The sequence below is a fragment of the Manis javanica genome, chromosome 18 (assembly GCF_040802235.1).
Source record: "Manis javanica isolate MJ-LG chromosome 18, MJ_LKY, whole genome shotgun sequence".
NCBI classification, from domain to species: Eukaryota; Metazoa; Chordata; class Mammalia; order Pholidota; family Manidae; genus Manis; species Manis javanica.
Window position 1 is genome coordinate 2932038 of NC_133173.1, and position 15226 is coordinate 2947263.

Sequence of the window (15226 nt, forward strand, 5' to 3'; positions counted from 1 at the left end):
TAAGTCACATACCATATATTATCTTACAATAAAAAATAGATATTTTTAGAAATCAATAAAAGGTATAGATGATTATTATAAAAAAGATACTATCAAAGATATAAAGAAAAAAGTGAAATAACTCAAAAGAAATAAACCCTGCTCTCATTTTATGTGTGTGTGTGTGTGTGTGTGTGTGTTTGTGTGTGTGTTTACACACTGTAATGAAAGTTTGCAGTTTTTTTTCTATTTCCAAATACATTGTGGGAGCTTTCCACATTAAAGAAATAGACATCTATGTCATTATTTTTAATTTTTGCTGATACTGAGTTGACTATTGTGATTTGAGTTACATCTTAACCACAGACAGATTAGTCTCAATCTTCTCCCAATGTAGACAGTCCTTGTGCTGAATATTCTTGTACATATGTCTTTGCATAATTTTTTCTTTCATTTGTTTTGCTTTTGATGTTTAATTTTGCTCCAATATTTTTTATTTTATAGATACCTGGCAATAAGAGCATTTCTAAAATGAAACTTTGATTGAGTCCTCAAAAACAATAGATGTAAAATCCTGAGATTAAATCTCCATATGCAGACTTTTAAAGGAAATGGTCTAGAGTCCAATTCATGCTCTCAGCCAATGGAAGAGAATATAAAGGGATCCGAGTAAAGAAAAGAGGATGTTTGGGAGGGAGATTGGTGGAGTTCTCTGGAGACAGCTACAGTTGGGGGGTGGGGGTGGCGGTCCCAGCCCCCACCCCCAAGCCCAGTGAGGGGTCTTCAAGTATCCTTCAGAGAGCTGGCTGCATTTCTGGCAGGGGGTCCAGCAGTGGCCTGAAGCAACGGGGGTGGCTGCTTCGGTGGCAGGACCGAAGAGGCGACTGCGTTCCAGTTTGCAGGAACCGGGAGGGGGCCTGCTTCCCAGCATCCGGGTAGGCCAGCAGGAAGACAGAGCCAGCACGGAGCCAACTAGACCCCGCCTAAGAGAGCCAGCTGCGTTATGTGAGAGATCTTGGAGGTGGTCCACTTGGCCGTGGAGGAGGAATGCAAGGGACCCCCAAGAATAGAGTGGTTCTCAGCCTGAGCATGGGGACTTAAGAGGAAAAGTCTCCATAATGGGTACCGTCAGAGATGTACAAAAGCTCCTAGGGAGCGAGCACTGTATGCATCTGCCTGCCCCAGAGAGCCCAAAGCTAGTACCCATGGCATCAAATCAAATAGGAGCTGTCTTATCACCTGAGCACCTCCACCCCACGGCCCAGCCAGCGGCTAGGGAGGAGGGGTGGGGAGAGAGGTTGACCCCATTCCTCCTTTCCCAGGGCAGCTAAAGAGGCCCAAGCCACAAAGGGGAGATTTTGATGCTGGCTCCATGAAGGGTGACCTTTTAATTAATATATTGGACAGTACATTGAATTACTAAATGGGGCCTATGCCTTCAAGTGACGCTCGGACAGTGTGTTTCCCAACAGGGAACAGAGTCAGAGATTGCTGGATTCCCCAGGGAAGGGAATACCTCCCACCCCGAGTAAATGCTACTGGCATGGTAGGAGAAAAAAATTAAGGTGCATTTGATTACTTTCAGAGTTGTGTTCAAAACACTTTGGAAAAAGCCCCTCAGCCCAGGTGGAAGGTGTGCAGCATGGGGGGCTCTCAGAGGCTGGCCTGCCCTGCGTGGCCCCTGCCACCCTCATGCCTTGCCATGACGGCCCCCAGCCCTCACACAGAACGAGCCATCTGAGTCCCTCAAGGAGCCACAGGACTCAAATCCCCACAGTGGATGGCGTAACTCAAGGGAAAGCATGTGACTCTCCTGGTGACCCCTGAGCTGTAGGAGGGGCAAGACAGCCCCGGCAGGTCTATATTTGGGTTCTCACTCAAGGCAGGCCTGTTGCTATTTGCAGCCAGAGCCAGCTCAGTTACCACGCCTTTGCGTCCCCACTTGCAGAACCTGGTGTAGAACAGGAGGGGCCGCCTGCAGGACACATAGAGGTCACCCGAAGAGAAAGAAGGCTGAAGACTGCTGTTTTCTAGAATTTATCCAGGGCCTCAGAGTTAAAAGAAGAACTTTTGGACCTCTAAATGAGCAGGCAAGTTTTGGATCGTCATATTCCTCTGATGCAAACTATATTATTGGAAACTCAGTAACTCAATGCCACAATGTTAATGCAGTGTCTTTCCTTGAGGTGAGAAGAGATACCCTAAGTTGCAAATGTATACATTCCAAAAACCAGTGTGAACATTTTCTATGCTTTCTTGTAGCGAGGATTCACCTTTACTGGATGTGGTGTTGGCAGAGTGTGAAAGCCTCTGCGGCTCTCACTTGCAATGTGTCTTTAGAGTATTTTTAGTGCAGAAGACCATTTGCTAGAACACCCTGGAGCCCTAAATGTTGGTATCATCTGGCTATGATATTTAGTTGATAAATATATTTTACTTTAACCTGCATGTGCATGCTGACAAATCATTTTATGCTTTGATTCAAATACCAAGAAAGTATTGTAATCATTTTCCATCTGTTCTGCATACCCCCTCATCCCACAGGAAGTTTTCAGGTTTGGACTGTGCCTGTAAGGCTGATTTGAACCATTTTGCATAACTGTACAGCCAATCCTTTAAAGCAAGTTTCTGTAGCTATGGGTCAGGAATTGGTAAGGACTACAGTGAGCTTCCAAACTTATATGCAGAATTATGTGTATGCCCTTATGGGCTCACTTTTGGGGAGAGTATTCACAGCTTTCAGATTTTCAGAGGTGCCCATGACTCATAGAAGTTTGCAAAACATTTTGGGGGGCACTTCTCTAATTAAAGCCCAGAACACAAGTCCCAACTTTAGCAAAAGTCTTTTTTTTAACTGCAGCCCAGTGGCATAGAATGGAAGCTGTCTAGCTAATAGGTTGTGATTTAGTACTTCATGCTGTAAGCCTCAGTTTCATCATGTGTAAAATGACAGCTTAATGATCCTTTCTCCCCAGGTTCTGAATATTTTGTTAAGAAGCTGAAAGCATCTGGGTGCTGAAGGTGTTGAGTATCAGCTGTGGGGGGATGTTGGAAAATTCCCACTTTGATGCTGAGCACCCAGACCCGCTTGCGTTTGTGTGTTTGAACGACAGATGCTGCCACAGAAGAACTCGTTTTATTAGCCTTTGTGCTCAGTGTTTTCCAGTCTTCCTGCTTCCGTGACAGTTCAGTCGGGCGTTTCACATTCCAGCTTCTGGTTGAGATTCCCCATGATGATTTACTGGTAGTACAGAATTTGATTGTTCTCCCTTTCAGTAGCCCATGGATGTGTGAGTGTTTTTTTAACAGGCTGCTCCTCCTCCCGTAGGTGGTGTGATTTAGTGGAAAACTTGGTCCAGATCCAACTCTTTACCTGCCTGGCTATGCGCCTAGCACCCAGCAGTGGCTCCAGATCAGTCCTTGTCAAATGAACCGGCCGCAGCAAGCCCTTTACCTTCACAAACACTTAGTTTTGCTATCCAAAAATCAGGAAATTGAATCGGATGCTCTGTCAGGAACCTTCCATCCCCAGAATTCCACATGCCTGCCCGGGCCCCTTGCTGTGAAGAGGGGTGGTCTCACAGCCAGTGGCTGCCTGGATAGGGAGCCTTCTCCCAGCATCAGTTGTTTTGCAGGGACAGAATGATTCCAGTGGCCACAGGTGATTCCACGCCACTGTGAGTGTTCACTTTCTGACCCTGGTCCCCACCCTCCATGAATGACCAGGTGGGAGGCTTCTGAACTAACGTGATGAGAGAGGCCAAGGTCCAAATAATAGCAATAATAATAATAATGGTAACACCAACAGCAGCCAGAGTTCTCAAGGCCTCCCTGGGCAGGTACATAAGCATTTTACACGCATTTTGTTATTGCATTTCAATGCCAACTCATCAAGGTAGATGCTGTTAGTAAGCCCATTTCAGGGACTCATGAAAGAAAGGCCTAAGATGATTTTCCTGGGGCTACACCGCTGGGAAGTCAGAGACAGAATGCAGCTGGCAGTCTTCAGAATCCAGAGGGCAGTGGCCTTAGGAAGGGGTACAAAGAGGGGTGGAGGGATGCTATCTGGAGGGTGAGCAGATGGACCCACAGTCGGCCTTAATGGGCCCTGATTAGACTGGGTGACGTCAAGGATGAACTCCTGGCCTCTGGTGTGGGTGCTGAAGGGAGTGGGTATCAGGTGATTATGAAAGGATACAAGGTGGGCAGTAGCCCTCCTGAGGATGTGGCAGGCACCGGCTGTGCACCATAGGTAGGGGTTCACGGAGCAGTGGGGAGATGGGCGGGAGCGGGGGGCTCTCCGGGCAGGAAGACCAGCCTGAGCCAGAGCCTCGGGGCCCTTGTGTGGGAGAACACGGAGCAGGTGAGGAGCAGCTGCCTCCACTGGCGAGGGTGAGACCGCCCGGGAGGCGGGGCTGGGGCGGGGGTGTTTGACTCCCAGGGAGCTGGGGCCTGCCGTAAGGGAGCCCTCGGAATGCAGGACAGGCAGCCTTGCTGCCTCAGCCTGAGTGAAGCAGCCTGAGCCGTGCTGTGTGCTGGGCAGGGACACTCAGGTGAGCCACGGGGCACACACCCGGTGGACTGCAGACAAGATGGTGTCAAGGAAGATTTCTGCCTTTAAGGTGACGTTCAGGTGTGATACTTGGAGCCACAGAGGGGAACATGGTTTTGGCCCTTGGAACCAGATCCTGTGCTTTAAGAGGAGGAGGTATCCTGGGGTTCCAGGACGGGGGTGAAGTGGTGTCTGAGAAGCTGTGCACCAGCCCCAGAAGGGGTAATCACATAGTCACCAGGCTGGCACCTCTTTACACCAGGAATTGGGTCTCATTCATGGTGCCCCCAGCCTCTGGCACAGTCCCGTTCACTTGGATGCCCTTGAATGCACACCTCTGTAGCTCCGTGGACTGGCAGTGCTGGGGCAACAAGTGGTGTGTGGCACGTGCACGTGCTGGCATCAGTGGGAGCCTCAGAAGGACCTCGGGCTTCCGCAGATGACCCGTGTGGGGGCTGCTCCCTCTTGCCTCAGAGCATGCTGGGTCCAGGACTTCTGAAACCCTGGCATGACAGGGGGGCCTGTAGCACCCCTGAAGCAGAGGCAGCAGCCGGGAGCTCAGGGGGAGTGAAAATAGCAGATCTGCTCCTACCCTCGAGAGACCTACGGCTGCTGTTGGCTAGAAGAGGCCCCTGGAGAGGACGCACGTGCCTCTTGTCTGCCCAGGTGCTGTTTCCAGATCTAGCTCCTCACTCCCTGCCTCCCCTCCTCCACGCTGCCTGCCGGGGCGCAAAGCACTTGTTAACGGGGAGACATTATTTCCGTGCAATGGGGATAATCTTTTCTCCCCAGCTTTATTGAGCTATAATTGACATATGACTTTGTGTAAGCCTAGGGTATAAAATGTGAGTTTTTACATGTGTATGTTGCAAAATGATCAACACAATAAGATTAGTTACAACTGTCATCACCTCACATAATTACCTTTTTCTATGTGTGTGGTGAGAACATTTAAGATCTATTCTCTTAGCAAATCTCAAGTATATGATTCAGTATTGTTTACTGTTGTCACCCAGCTTGTACATTAGATGCCCCGAGATAATTCATATGACAACTGGAAGTTGTGCCCTTGAGCCAGCGTCATCCCATTTCCTCTTTCCCAGGCCACTGGCAACCACCGTTCTACTCTTTCCTTGTTTCCAGCTCTTTAAAATTCCACCTTATAAGTAAAAACCATACATTATTTGTCTTTTTCTGCTGAATCATCTCATTTAGCATAATGCCCTCAAAAGTCTTTTGTGTTGGTGGAAATGGCAGGGCTTCCTTCTTTCTATGGCTGAATAATATTCCACCGTGTATGTGTGTGCACGTGAGTGTTATCGTGTATCCATCAGTGGACACGAAGGTTGTTTATGTCTTCTTGTTATGACTCATACTGCAGTGAACATGGGAGTGCTGATAGCTGTGAGTTAGTGTTTTTACTTCCTTCAGATAAATATGCAGGCGTGGGATTGATGGGTATATGGCAATTCTAGTTTTTTGAGGAGTCTCCATACTGTTTTCCATAGTGGCTGTGCCAACTTACATTCCCACCAAGCATATGCAAGGGCTCCCTTTTCTCCAAATTGTCGCCAGCACTGACCGTCTCTTGTTGACACCAGCCGTTCTGACAGGTGTGGGGCGATACCTCACTGTGGCTTTGATTTGCGTTTCCCTAGGGGTTGGTGATGTGGAGCACCTTCTCACGTGCCTGTTGGCCATGTGTATGTTTTCTTCAGGAACAATGTCTTTTTTTAGTCCTCTGCCCATTTTTAAATCAGTTTATTGGGGTTTTTTTTTTACTATTGAGTTGTGTGAGTTCCTTATATACTCTTGATATCAAGTCCTTGTAGTGTAGCTAGTTTTCAAATGTTTTCCCCCATTCTGTAGGTGGCTTTTTCATTTTGTTGACCGTGTCCTTCGCTGCAGGAGCTTTTCGGTGTGATGGGGTCCCACTTGTTTGTTTTCTGCCTGTGCTTTGATGTCAGACCCAAGAGATCACTGCCAAGACCCATGTCAAGGAGCTTTTCTATGTTTTCTTTAGAAGTCTAATGGTTTCAGGTCTTACATTTAAGTCTTCACTCTGTTTTGAGCTAATTTTGGGGAGTGGTATAAAATAGGGGCAGAATGTCATCTCGGACCAGCCTGGGACTCAGGCAAGTACTCTTCCCTGAGGGCGTGGGTGGAAAAGGGGTGTGATCCTTGGTCTCCACAGAGGGAGGCTGAGGAGCAGGGGTGAAACTGAAGGACTATAGCAAGAGCATCCAGGAAGGGGGTGGGCACCCAGATGATCAGTTCAGGTCATCACAGGCATGACGGCCGGAGGGCAGAGGCGCTGAAGGAAGTGGGTTCTCTGGAAGTCTGCAGGCCAGCTGGGCCTCCAGGCATCCCCTAGTGTGGCCAGTGGTGGTGATCATAGGCTTGAAGCTTGGGAGACAGGGTCAATGTCACACCACATAACAAAGCAGAGAAAATGAGAGGCGATGAGCTCCATCTGGCGATGCTGAGTTTGAGGTGAAGGGGTGGCCAGGGAGGCAGCTCCTCTAAACCCTGCCTCTGGCTTGGAGCAGAGCTGAGGGCCAGAGACGGGGATTCGGTGCCATCAGCAAAGGGGGCACAGAAGCTGTGGGCATGGACGAGATCACCTGGAGCAGGTGGAGTGAGAGGAGGAGCTGGGAGGGAAGCTGAGGAATTCCAGCGTGCAAGGAGCAGCCCAGAGAAGGGACTCAGCAAAGGTTCCAGCAGAAAGTGGCCAAGGAGAAGATCACAGCTGAGCCCGGGGAGAAGGAGGGTCCGTGGGTGGGATGGCCTGGTCAGCAGAGCACAGGCAGTGGCCATGGGTTTCATGATTAGACCATCAGAAAATGTTATATAAAGAAGCAATCAAAGTGGAGATAGTGGAAGGAAAAATGGATGGTATTTTTAAAAATAGCTTTGGAATGGTTATTGGAAGGACAGTCAGCAGAGGTCACAAAGTCCTTCACTGCAGAAAGGTAAGCAAAGCTAACAGGGGAAGCCGCTGAGCCTGCAGCTGCAGAACAAGTGGTCAGACAGACAGCTGGCTGCTGGCCGGGATCCCACAGATGGACATTAAGGGGAGCTGTCAGGGTCATAAAGGCTGTGGCTGGGGGAAAAGTGGTGAGCTGTATCCTGAATATTTTTTTTTGCTTTTGTTGTTTACCTCAAAACTCTATTGAATATGTGTTCTGTTGGAATGGTTTAGAGATACTAGTTTTTTTTAAAAAGGCATTAGGTTTACCATAACTTTTTTTTTTTGAGGAACATTATGTTTACTAGACTCCCTCCTTCACCAAGTCCCCCCCACATACGCCACTAGTCACTGTCCATCAGCGTAGTAAGATGCTGTAAAATCATTACTTGTCTTTTCTGTGTTGTGCAGCCCTCCCCGTGCCTCCACACACATTATACATGCTAATCATGCTAATCGTAAGGCCCCCTTTCTTCTCCCCACCCTTCTCCCTCCCTTCCCACCCATCCTCCCCAGTCCCTTTCCCTTTGGTAACTGTTAGTCCATTCTTGGGTTCTGTGATTCTGCTGCTGTTTTGTTCCTTCAGTTTTTTCTTTGTTCTTATACTCCACAGATGAGTGAAATCATTTGGTACTTGTCTTTCTCTGCGTGGCTTATTTCACTGAGCATAATACCCTCTAGCTCCATCCATGTTGTTGCAAATTTTACCACAATTTTTTTAAAGGGAGCATTAGAATCTGGATGGTGACAATGGTTGAGGAATTTGAGGACTTTACTAAAAATCAGTGAACTGTGCACTTACAACAGGTGAATTTTATGGTATGCAAATTATACTTCAGTGAAGTTATTTTCAAAAGATATCAAGGAATAAGATAAGCAGCTAGTATAATTCCTGGCTTTATGTAGGAAATTTGTTGCTCAGAGTGCTTGTACAGGTTAATGATAATAGTACAATTCTGGTGGATAGAAATTTAGGCCAATACTTGGACGTCAACTGTACCTGTTTGTGACTTATGCAGTTAAATGGAAAAAAAGCCTGCTCTCTAAAAAAGTCATCCTTTTTTGTTCATGGATTTGTGGTCTTCAAACCTTTTTTGCTTGTGGACCCCCTTAGAACATTTACATTACCTAAAAAATTTTACCAGAAGTTTAAACAACCTTGGATTAGTTAGTGGTTTCTCAGATAAGAAACCATAAATGCAACACCAAAAAGAAAAAGTAGATAAATTGGACTGCATCAAAATTAAAAACTTTTGTGCTTCAAAGGACAACATCAAGAAAGTGAAAAGACAAGCTACAAAATGGGAGAAAGTATTTATAAAAACTGCATCTGATAAAGGACAGATCCAGAACATGTAAAGAACTCTTACAACTCAACAATAAATAGACAAATAAGCTGATTAAAAAAATGGATGTAGTAGGGTTCTCCAGAGAAACAGAACCTGATAGGGTGTGTGTGTGTATAAAAAATGAGTGAGAGATTTATTTTAAGGAACTGGCTCATGCCGTTACGGAGGCTGCCAGGCTTGAACTCCACAGGGTAGGTTGGCGAGAGACGCAGAGAAGGGCCAGGGTCGCAGTTCGGTCAGGAGGCCTCCTGCTGGCAGAATTCTTTCCTGCTCAGGGAAATCAGACTGTTCTATTAAGCCCTTCAGTTGATTAGATGACAGCCACTCAAAGTCCACCAATTTAAACTTCAATGTCATCCAAAAAGCATCTTCACAAAAACATCCAGGAAAGATTTAACAACAGATTTGTACACCATGGCCCAGCCAAGTTGACAGACAAAATTAGCCATCCCAATAGGCAAAGGATTTGCATAAACGTTTCTCTGAAGAAGATATGCAAATGCCAATAAGTGCATGAACAGATACTGTACGTCATCAGCCATCTGGGAAATGCCAGTTGAAACCATGATGAGGTGCCACATCACCACTACTGGGATGGCTCCAACTAAAAAGATGGACAACAACAATTGTTGAGGGAGGCATAGAGCAATTGGGACCCTCATGCCCTGCTGGTGGGAATGCAAAATGATGCAGCCCCTTTGAAAAAGAGCCTGGCAGTTCCTCCAAAGTTTGATTATAATTACCATATGACCCAGCAATTCCACTCCTCAGAATACATCCAGGAAAAATGAAGACATATGTCCACACAGAAACCTGTACATGAATGTTCATACCAGCATTATTCATAGTAGCCAAAAAGTGGAAACAACCCAGGTGTCCATCAAGTTAGTTGAGTGGGTAAACAAATATGTCATATCCCTACAGTGGAATATTATCTGGCTGTGCAAAGGATGCATTCTACAGCAAGGATGAACCTTGAAAACATGCTCAGTGAAAATGAAGCCAAACACCAGAGATCACATATTATATTTATTCCATTTATAGGAACTGCCCAGAATAGGCAAATGCATTAGAGACAAAAAAGTAGAATGGTGGTGAGAGGCAGAATATCAGGGGCTGGGGGAGTAGGTGCTGGGGAGTGGCCGCTAATGGACATGGGGTTTCCTTATGGGGTGATGAAAGTGTTCTGGAATTAGATAAGTAGTGATGGAGGCACAACCCTGAGCTTACTAAAGATGTTAAACTGTCCACTGTAAAAGGGTGAAGTTTATGGTACGTAAATTATATCTTAATAAAATATTTTAAAAAGTGTAAATAGTTGCAGAAGATACACTTTCTGTCATATTACAAATACCCATTTTTTCAAAAAGAACCATTTCATAACTTTTAAATTTATTTTGTAGACTCTTAAATACTATAGCAATCTGATACCCTTTGTCTACTATGCAAAAAAATAAAAGAACTAACTCTTCCATAACATTAGAAATTTTACTTGTTCTTTTTTCTCCTTGAGCTTCTATTTCCATTTAACTTATCAGAAGGACTTTTTTTTATTAAGGAATCATTGGTATACACTCTTATGAAGGTTTCACAAGAAAAACAATGTGGTTATTACATTCACCTTTATTATCGAGTCCCCCCATGCACCCCATTGCAGTCACTGCCCATCAGTGTAGTAAGATGCCACAGAGTCCCTATTTGTCTCCTCTGAGCTACACTGTCCCCACCGTGACCCCCCACACACCATGTGCACCAATCATGATACCCCACCGTCCCCTTCTCCCTCCCTCCCCACCCATCCTCCCCCACCCCTCCCCTTTGGTAACCACCAGTCCCTTCTTGGAGTCTGTGAGTCTGCTGCTGTTTTGGTCCTTCAGTTCTGGTTCATTGTTATACTCCACAAATGAGGGAAACCATTTGGTATTTGTATTTCTCTGCCTGACTTATTTCACTGAGCAAAATACCTTCTAGCTCCATCCCTGTCGTTGCAAATGGTAGGATTTGTTTCTTTCTTATGGCTGAATAGTATTCCATTGCGTACATGTACCACATCTTCTTTATCCATTCATCTACTGATGGACATTTAGGTTGCTTCCATTTCTTGGCTATTGTAAATAGTGCTGCAATTAACATAGGGGTGCATATGTCTTTTTGAATCTGAGAACTTGTTTTCTTTGGGTAAATTCCTAGGGGTGGAGTTCCTGGGTCAAATGGTATTTCTATTTTTAATTTTTTGAGGAACCTCCATATTGCTTTCCACAATGGCTGAATTAGTTTATATTCCCACCAGCAGGGTAGGAGGGTTCCCCTTTCTCTGCATACTTGCCAGCATTTGTTGTTCCTAGTCTTTTCTATGTTGGCCATCCTAACTGGTGTGAGGTGATATCTCACTGTGGTTTTAATTTGCATTTCTCTGATAATTAGTGATGTGGAACATCTTTTCATGTGCCTGTTGGCCAACTGAATTTCTTTGGAAGGAGTCCTAATGCATTATTTACTACGCTTTGAAAGTTTTTATTGATCATCTATGATACTTTTCTATTAAAAAATACACATAGCTGACATGAGATTAAAATTTTTTTCCTTATCTTCCTGGACTTTTAAGTCTCTAATAATAACCTCTTTTTTATTTTGGATTAATTCACCAATACCATTTATAGTAACATGTAAGCAAAAAACACAAATACATTACAAATTTTAGCAAATAATTACTAAACTAAAAATGTAAAATGGAAATGCATCTTTTGATGAGGTGGGTGGGACTTTTTTTTTAAGTTATTTCATGTATCCATGGATGGAAGTGACATACTCTAAATGCAACAGAAATTAGTGGCCATTGTCTTCCTGTTTCTCACTTTGTAGATGTAAGCACTGATGGAAAGCTGCTTTATTATAGCAATGTCACTCAATTCTTTGGACTTTCTGAAATATATGCCAAAAGCTACATAGTGATCTATCATCGAAAATAATTTTTAATCACATATCAGCTGCCACTTGATTAGATCCTCCTTCCATTTTGTTGAACGCAAAGAATTGGAAACCGCTCAGTTTAAAAAACTGTTTCTTACCCATTCGTGAGCTGCTTCCTTGACCCTTAGAAACTATGCAAGACAATAAATACTGTTTAAAGCCACTAAATTTTGGAATAAATTTTTATGCAGCAATAGGTAGCCAATACACTCTCCAAGCCTAAATATAATCTCTCCACTTGGCTGTCCCTTCTTGCTACCATCCCTTCTGCTGCTTTTCTCCCAGTCACACTGCTTCAAAGGGCAGACTTCGCACGACTCCTCTTCATATTACAACACACGTACATACAAATTTCCAAGGAGTTCCTGCGCATGGATGATTTCAAGAGTATCAGATTCCAGATGCTTAACTCGCTCTCGTAGCTGGTCTCTCTGGACATAAGCCCATGGTAGTGGCTTTATGTAAATTCTCTCTTTACAATAGTGCTTTTCTTTATTACTAAAGTAAAACTATGCCTCTCACTTGTCCCGAATATTACATTGCCCTGTAAGATTCCATTTATGTGGAATTTCAAAACCTCTGGTAGGCTAAGTGAAAGGCCAATTTGAAGTATTGGTGTCAGTACTACTAGAGATAAAGAGGAAGATTTTATATTGATAAAAGGATCAACCTATTAGGAATATATAGCAATTGTAACTGTATATGCACCTAACAATAGAGCACCAAAATACATGAACCAAAAACTGACATAAATGGGAGCAAGGGGTAGATGGTGGAGTAAGGAAGATCCAAGTCGTCTCCCATGGACACGCCGAAGCTCCAAATACAGACAGAGCAACTCTCTGGGAACAACCTGAAGACCAGCAGAACAGCCCTTCCACACCTAAACATATGAAGAACACACCACATCAGGAAGGGTAGAAGGAGTAGAGAGGAGGTCTGTTGGGAGCCAGTACCTCTTCCTACACCATCCCTACTTGGTGACCCACAAGCAGGAGGGATATCACAGGCCAGGAGTTCCTCCTTGAGGCGTAAGTGGTTCAAGCCCCACACTGGGCACCCCTGACCCTGGAGATCTGTACCAGGAAGACAAGCCTTCATAGCATCTGGCTTTGAAAATCAGCAGGGCTTAATCCTGTGAGCTTGGAAAGTCAGTGAGGCTTCCAGTGACTCCAGAAGAGCCAAGGGCTATAGGAACCAGAGACTCCACTTCTAAAGAGCCCATGCACAGCCTCACTCACGCCAAGACCCAGCACAGAGGCAGCAGTTTGAAAAGCACCTGGCTATACATGGAAGAGATTTATTGACTAATTTTAGGGCATGTGCTGGAGGAGCAGGGATCTGTAAGAACTTTCTCTGGGAATGGAAGTGCTGGCAGGTGCCATTTTTCTTGCTGTCCTTCAGCCTAGCTGGCTTGACACTGCCAGACACCAGTTCTGGCATTCTCTGTCTACCTTGCTAGCACCGTTCACCCTGCCCTGGTGTTTCCTTGCAAACTCACCCCATCCAACACATCCCCTCAAAAAGCAGCTCCTGCCCCTACAACCCAGCACGCAGACTTTGTTGGGACCAGTGACCCGCCACCCCTCAAAGTGGGTCAAATGGAAAAATTCTTAGAAAGACACAAACTATCAAAACTGTCTCAAGAAGAGATAGACAGTCTTAATAGGCCTCTCAGAAATGAAGAGATTGAATTAGTCATAATTTTTAAAACTGCCCACAAAGAAAATTCCAGAATCAGATAGCTTCACTGGTGAATTGTACCAAACATTGAAAGAAAGAAGAATCAATACCAGTGGGTGGTAAGAGCCAAAAGGTGGAGAGTTTCTTCTGGAAGTGGTGAAAATGGTGTGAAATGAACTTACGGTGATCATTGCTAATTTTTGTGAAAATATTAAAAACCAATGAATTATACTTTAAACAGGTGAATTATATGGCATATGAATTATGCATCAGTAAAACTACAACAGAAAAATAATATAACGTAGTGATGGTTCTGTGCCAAGAAGAAAGGACTTTGGGGTCCAACAGACTGTGTTAATCCAGGTCTTCCAAGAAGCAGATACTAAATGCAAAAATTTTATTGGAAGAATCACTTGTGTGAGATAAATGGGGAGGAAGATAGGAAAAGCTGAGAGACCTGTCAGACCGAGGTGCCAGTCTGACCTCAAGTGAAGGCAAGAAGGAAGGACAGTTCAGATGAATCATCCTAATCTGTCATGCACTCTGAGAAAGGCTGTCAAGGAGTCCTCCAGCCAAAATTTGCCACCAGAGATGTTATGTGTCAATCAGAAATAGATCTGCCTTCATGTCCCAGCTACACTTTGTCATTGGACGGAGAGATGCTCACAGGAAGCACACCCTCCGTGCAAACGTGATGACAGATTTCAGAGTGCGGCTGTAACCCGAGGTCGGTGACATGCCCTGTAGTTGGATATCTGCCTGGCACAGTCCCTTGGCCACCACACAAAGGTTCAAATCCCAATTCAATAACTTACTGACCATGTGATGTTGCACAGGGTACCCTCTCTAAGCCACTGTTTCCTCATCTGTTAGAGGGAGATAGTCATGGTGCCTACCACATAGAGGTATGTATATAAACTGCCTAGCACAGAAAAAGCATATCGTAAGTGCTTAATAAGTAGTAGCTTCTATTGTATTTACTACTAATAAATAGTATTTAATGTTGTATTTACTATTATTTCTTTCTAGAGTTTATGTTGTCTCCATTAAAATAGTGGGCATCACAGTCTATATAGAATTGAGTGTTCTGTTTATTTTGTAAACAGAGTAACATGTAAGTCTTTTTCCAAGTTATCATTTGTTCTCCCTAATATTTTAAAGGCTGCATCATATTCTACGGGGTGCACATATTCTAGTTTGCTTAACCATTCTCCTAATCATTAGGGCTTTACAATTTTTTTTTGCTATTATAAATATTTTTACAATATAAAAATATATATAGAAATAATTTTCCCCTATATTTGAGAGATTTTTCCCCAGGGTCCTGGTAGAGGACTACTAGCTCAAAGAGTGAGTATTTTTAAGGCTCCTATCCTTGTTGCCAAATTTTCTCTCCAGAAAGATGGGGCCAATGTACGTTCCAGCCAGTTGCATGTGAAGGTATTCACCTCGCTGTACCCGTACCCAGCCTTGGTTATCATTATTATATTTTTAAATGTTTTCTAGCTGGAAAGGCAAAATGGCATCTTATTTATTTGTTCTGTTACTCATGAAGATGAACTATTTTCTAAATGTTTTTGTACAAGTAATCATTTTGTGACTTGTCCTCGCACAGGAATCTATTGAGATCTTAATTTTTTTCAGTTAATTTATACAATGTGTTTAATAGTTGCTTTTCAAAGTTTTTTTTAACGTAGAGGAGACTTTTGTAAGTCAAATCTGTTG

The 15226-nt window shown here is 44.3% G+C and overlaps 1 protein-coding gene across 1 annotated transcript in view; it reads left to right on the forward strand.

Moving 5' to 3' along the window:
• Window positions 1–1869: 1869 nt before the first annotated feature.
• FSD2 (fibronectin type III and SPRY domain containing 2) overlaps window positions 1870–15226 on the forward strand; it is a 32025-nt gene continuing 18668 nt past the window's right edge. Inside the window, exon 1 of the mRNA XM_037000528.2 lies at window positions 1870–2069. The gene's annotated coding sequence lies outside the window, so the exon portion shown is untranslated. The remainder of the gene's footprint in view (window positions 2070–15226) is intronic.